The sequence below is a fragment of the Triticum dicoccoides genome, chromosome 6A, assembly GCF_002162155.2.
Source record: "Triticum dicoccoides isolate Atlit2015 ecotype Zavitan chromosome 6A, WEW_v2.0, whole genome shotgun sequence".
In the NCBI taxonomy this organism is placed as follows: Eukaryota; Viridiplantae; Streptophyta; class Magnoliopsida; order Poales; family Poaceae; genus Triticum; species Triticum dicoccoides.
In genome coordinates, this window is record NC_041390.1 from 163,873,405 (window position 1) to 163,880,333 (window position 6,929).

Below are 6,929 nucleotides of genomic sequence, written 5' to 3' on the forward strand. Positions count from 1 at the left end.
GATGAGGGGGGAGGATCCAAGGAGGAACATAATTAGTAACAATAAACGTTATGACATTCTGACTGTTGGGGAACATAGTAATTTCAAAAAATTTCCTACGCACACGCAAGATCATGGTGATGCATCGCAACGAGAGGGGAGAGTGTGATCTACGTACCCTTGTAGATCGACAACGGAAGCGTTTGGTTGATGTAGTCGTACGTCTCCACGGCCCGACCAATCAAGTACCGAAACTACGACACCTCCGAATTCTAGCACACGTTCAGCTCGATGACGATCCACGGACTCCGATCCAGCAAAGTGTCGGGGAAGAGTTCCGTCAGCACGACGGCGTGGTGACGATCTTGATGCACTACCGTCGCAGGGCTTCGCCTAACCACCGCTACAATATTATCGAGGACTATGGTGGAAGGGGGCACCGCACACGGCTAAGAATATGATCACGTGGATCAACTTGTGTGTCAAGGGGTGCCCCTGCCCCCGTATATAAAGGATCAAGGGGAGGAGGCCAGCCGGCCCTCTATGGCGCGCCAAGGAGTCCTCCTCCTAGTAGGACTCCTACTAGGAGGGGGAAAGAAGTGGGGAGGGAGAGGGAAAGGGGGGCGCCGCCCCCCCTCTCCTAGTCCAATTCGGACCAGGGGGGAGGAGGCGCGCGGCCCACCTTTGGCTGCCCTTCTCTCTCTCCACTAAGGCCCATATGGCCCACTACTTCTCCCGGGGGGGTTCCGGTAACCCTCCGGCTCTCCGGTTTTCTCCGAAATCACCCGGAACACTTCCGGTGTCCGAATAAAGCCGTCCAATATATCAATCTTTATGTCTCGACCATTTCGAGACTCCTCGTCATGTCCGTGATCACATCGGGACTCCGAACTAACTTCGGTACATCAAAACTCATAAACTCATAATATAACTGTCATCGAAACCTTAAGCGTGCGGACCCTACGGGTTCGAGAACAATGTAGACATGACCGAGACATGTCTCCGATCAATAACCAATAGCGGAACCTGGATGCTCATATTGGCTCCTACATATTCTACGAAGATCTTTTATCGGTCAGACCGCATAATAACATACGTTGTTCCCTTTGTCATCGGTATGTTACTTGCCCGAGATTCGATCGTCGGTATCCCATACCTAGTTCAATCTCGTTACCGGCAAGTCTCTTTACTCGTTCCGTAATACATCATGTCGCAACTAACTCATTAGTTGCAATGCTTGCAAGGCTTATGTGATGTGCATTACCGAGAGGGCCCAGAGATACCTCTCCGACAATCAGAGTGACAAATCCTAATCTCGAAATACGCCAACCCAACATGTACCTTTGGAGACACCTGTAGAGCACCTTTATAATCACCCATTTACGTTGTGACGCTTGGTAGCACACAAAGTGTTCCTCCGGCAAACGGGAGTTGCATAATCTCATAGTCATAGGAACATGTATAAGTCATGAAGAAAGCAATAGCAACATACTAAACGATCGGGTGCTAAGCTAATGGAATGGGTCATGTCAATCAGATCATTCACCTAATGACATGATCCCGTTAATCAAATAACAACTCATTGTTCATGGTTAGGAAACATAACCATCTTTGATTAACGAGCTAGTCAAGTAGAGGCATACTAGTGACACTCTGTTTGTCTATGTATTCACACATGTATTATGTTTCCGGTTAATACAATTCTAGCATGAATAATAAACATTTATCATGATATAAGGAAATAAATAATAACTTTATTATTGCCTCTAGGGCATATTTCCTTCACTGACAATTGTTGAGTATTTTAGCAATTTTTTGATTGAACTAGAACAATGTCCGTGCGTTACAACGGGATATAAATATTCTAATACATCAGCTTGTGATTTACCTGTCAATAATAATGCGATTATGTAAATAAATGTTCATCAGATTCTGACCGTGAATTACCTTATATTTTGATTAGAAGTTTGGTAAGTAAATTAAAGTGGAATTGGTTCAGAAGGTAAGTAAATTAAGGTGATTGATTATCGTATACATGAAAGGTTGAACGAAGAGGTGGTGGAAAGAAAGGTGAAATAAGAACCTTAACGTTCTTTTTAAGTAGTAGAAATAGAGATTAGTCAAGAAAACAATCATGAGCATAGCATTGACAATATTAGACACATGCTGATATTTGATCACGTAAATAGGTACTAGACGTGTAGCAGAAAGATCTACTCAAATGGCTAGTGCGGCCAACACAAATATAAACCGGAGCGGGCTAAATGAGTTATACCCTCCAGTCGGCCAGGTCAAAGCCGTGGCCGCGGCGGCCTTCTTCTCGACTTCAGTGGACCTGTTGATGACGAAGACGACAAAGACGTAGACGAATGGAGGCGAGCAGTCGCGTAGGAGACACTCCTCGAAAACTTAATTGTCCTTCTCCCAATGTGGGAATGTAAATGGCGGGGTTTTGGAGGCCTACTCTTCCGTACAACGGTACACGCATGGGCGGAATGGGATCGCCGATGGGAGCAGTAACGATAACATAGATCTGAGCTCGACTTGGCTCATTCACGAAACACCATGCGCGCCGGAAGAGCGCACGCAAGGAACCCTTATAAAGGGGTCCAAAACTTCTTCCAAATCCGGGGTGCTACTTAACTTCTCACCACCTAGTCTTGTTACCTACCTGAGTCCTTAGAGATTTTTCTGAAATTTTTATATGTGCCTATAGCTCATACTATATTTCAACAACAACAACTCCACCATGCTCACAAACATCATTGAAGATCTAAATCTGCCTCAAAATATAGGGCTCTTCAGAATGGAAGCTCCAGGTTAGTTGAACATTTAAAGTTCAAGTTGTTTGCGTATATAACCTCTAATAGATTATGTCAAAATTGAATAATGCCATAAGTTCGAGACATGCAACTATTAAAATGATTTCGGGAGCTATAACTAACAGACTATGATACATCCATGGGGGATTATTATCTTGTTAGTAATTGTGTCAATAATTTTTATGGGTCACTATTTCTCAATCCATTTAGAAATAGTTATATGATGGATATCTTTTTACTATATACTTGCGTGAATCTTAGTAACCAGATTGGATGATTGTTGGTGTTGGCTTAATAATTATCAACTTTGTTCCAAATTGTAGGATGCTTGGAAATTTAAATATGAACCACATACGGACTGGAATGAGTAAACAGACACATATATATTCGATTCAGAAAATAGTTAGAACATTTTATAATTCAAAACGGAGGGAGTATTTGGAGACAGCAAAACTGGGGTTTTCAGGGAGTTAATGACGTTAATGATAGCTTCGCACACCATTGAGAAACAGTATAATGGGGCGAGCTACAAGCCACCACAACGATTTGAGTTAGTCAGCCCTTGGATCCCGCGAACAAACGCCCCAGATCACCTGGTCGTCTGACTGTGCACCCAGGTTTTTCTTCGCCCGTAACCTCCCCGTCACGCAGGCCTCAACGTCTCTGGGCCGCTGCTCCAGGGACTGATCAGGACGGCCTGTCATAAATCAGGCCGAAAAACTTCCAAATCACTAGCTTGGGCTTTCTGCCCCTAAGAAAATCTCCTGGGCCTTCTTTGCCTGCATGCTGCGGCTTCTCGAAGCGGCAGTAAACAAGGTGCTGGTTTCTTCGAATTGCAGTCTGTACAAAAATTCAATTTTGGTGATTGAATCATATTTTAGTTTTATTCTTGCTCTGGGTGCAGCATAGTGTACAACCACACCGTGTATCCAATAAAGCGCTTCGCCAAGATTAAGTATTGCCTTGGCATGATGCTTACACATGACAATGGCATCAAGATATTCATCACCCGCCTCAAGTCTGATCTTTCATGTTTGTTATTCTAAAGATCTCTTGCGCTGACTGCAAAAATATTGCTCATCTATGTTGCGAATTGCAGAGGTGCTGAAGGTCATTGAGGAGAGCTATGTGCGGCTCTAATTCGATAATTCATCTTTCATGATACAAAGAGTTGAATCCCTTGAGATCGTGACTTATTACCATTTAGTTTTGTGCAAAAGTGAAGATGCAAACCTCTAAGGTGATACATATTTCATTTTCCTCTCCATCCTTTTTTTATCTTCCAATATCATGAATCTTTTTTTATCTTCCAATATCATGAATGTGATGGGACGAAAATGTAGAAAATGAAAGTATTTACATGAGTGCATTAGTTTTGACTTCAAATATCTCCAACCACCTTTATCAACGCACTGTAATCCAAATTTTGCAAAATCTATAGGATGTTTCTATTGTCCATTTTATATTTTCATAGAATGAACGGCGTGGCAACGCGCGCCTTCATGGTCTAAACCTCGGCGGTCGATACAGAGGGGATCGAGTCGCGCTTCATGCTGGGTGATGCGGGTGGGCTGCGAGGGGATCAGGGGGACGTGGGCGATCGGTCTTCTGAGGGGATCCATCCAAGCCATGCGGGCGACGCAGGTGACCGGTCTTGCGGGAGCAAGACGGCCGGGGCGAGGCGTCTTTGGTAGTGGGGGATGCAAGGTGGAAGCAAGAGGAGTGTGGGTGGCAGTGGCCGGTGGGCTTCTCTCTAAGCTCGCCAGAGACATCATTTGCTGCCCAGCTACCCTCAGACATCTTCCATTTGTTCACTTGCCCCTGATGGACATAGAGGCGATGCAGACTACAGGCCTGTTCGGAATTCCACCAGCTCCATGAAATTCCAGGAGCTGTGGAGTTAGGAAATAGCTGCTCCGCAGTTTTCAACTGCAACTCCACCAACTTCGGGACTGGAGTTGTGGAGTGGAGGTTCTCCGAACAGGGCCTACATAGTCCCTGTCCTGCTTACTTGTGACCTGTCCACGTAGTAGTTCACATATCCTCGCAGCTAAGCATATCCCTGTGAAACGAAGCACTACTAACACATGTATATCCAGTTTGAAGCCTAACTATGTCAAAGCCTAATGAGACATTTTCTAATAACAGTATTGGCAGGAACCACGAGGCAATGTTCAGTGACATTCATCTGGCTCATGGCACCTTGTCTTCTATCAGTTGCCGATCATATTTCAACTTTTTTGCGAATTTGCTTGCTTGACTGCACCTCTGTTTAATTTTCTTAGGATATGCAAGCAGCTCCACGGAGAGCACCAACACATTCAACGTGTCAATCAAATTGGTATGTGAATATTTGTGGTTTTCTTCTCTAGATAGGAAAGATGCCAAGTGGCAAAATTACAATTTTCAGATGATGAAACTTTTAGTATTAGTTTCGTATTTACATTTCCTTGATATTGGAAACAACTGTAATATGTGCAATTCAGTGCCTACCTCATTTGATATCTTCTTTACGTATTTAGGGTGATGATGACTTGTTTATTTCTCTTTTTTCTACCACACAACAAATTCGCTCTTTCTTCACTACTCTGTCATCATGCAAAGATTATATAACTATATCCACCCGACACAAGACTATTGAGGACATAATGAGTAATGAAACTTGTTAACTCACTAGCAGCAAAATGAAATAGATAGCCAAAGACACGCACATACAAGTGAAACCGACTTTTTTTCATTGGTACTTTTTTCTGAGAACTTATTTCTCATTGGCACCTTTACAAAGTGGTATGGTCAACATCATATTTGTTAGAACCAATCTATTGTATCCAGAAATCTAACTTACAATTTTGCGGTTTCATGGTTTTTTCTGCGTCACCTCCTCAATGGGAATAAAAGTTCAAACTCCAAACTCTTGCACATTATAACTTCTATAAATTCTTCCAGTGCATTAGTTTTCACTGCAACGATGGGACGATATCTTATCAATTGCTTAATAAAACTAATACTTATGACAACTTCATCTTGGCGTGTGTTGGAAGTGCTGTTAACCCTTTCGATTGGCAGAGATGTATCATACTTTTTTGCGTGACATTTTTTTTTCAAACTCATATCCGAAGCATGAATGGACGTTGGACTTCCAACAAACTTTCGTCCATCCATGAAGATAGATGGGCGTGCCGCAAACTGGTTATTTTTTCCCCCTTCGCCAACTTATCAATGTATGGGTTAATGTCACAACCTAGCTAGTCATGCATTAGAGTGTTGCATCATGTTTACTCTTTCATCAGAAACTTGAAATGGGGATGACAGAACCCCCAGTCCCCTCTGAAACCAACTAGGGTTTACTAAAATAATTTTCAATGAACCTGAAATGCCCTTCTAAAATGCCCATCATTTTTGTCTTGGTTCAGAACCTCTGCCAAAAGTGGTGCACATTTTCCTAGGCCATCTTAGGGTTTTTGAATTAATTCATAAATATTTGAATTTGGGCATTTAAAATTATAAAACATTTAAATGCTCAAATATCTCCAAACTAAAATGTTTCATGTTGGAAATAATCCAACTATGGGCCAGGAATAGTTTGGTGATTTTTGAACTAGCCTAGGTATTTTATTTAATTCAACAAAGTTGCAGAAGTATTAGAAAAACAGAAAACAGAAAAATATATAAAGGGAGAAGCTTACCTGGGCTCCTCCTTGTGCGGCCCAGCCAGCTGGCTGGCCCAGCCAGCAGCCGGCCCAGCCCACCTCCCTCCTCTGTCGTCTTCGTCCCGACAGAGGGAGGGGAGTGTGGCCGGCGCGCGCGCGCGCCACCGCGCCACGCCACCTGCTCGCCTGCTTGCCTGCCCTCCCCTCCTCGCTCGACGCCCTGGACGACGCCACGCCTCCCCCCTGCTCTCTCTCACTCTCCCCCGGCTCTCCTCTCCTCTCCCTCGCTCTCTCTCTCTCACGGCCGAACACCACCGTCGCCGCCGTTCGCCATAGCCATCGTCTCCGGCCACCCCTCGCTCCCCCGACTAGCTCAGAAGCTCCGCCTCGACTCCCTCTTCCTCCCCACCGCTCCACGGGTCCCCGGAAGCCCTGCATCGCCGCCACGTCGCCGTTCCCCTCTTCGGGCTCCGACCGT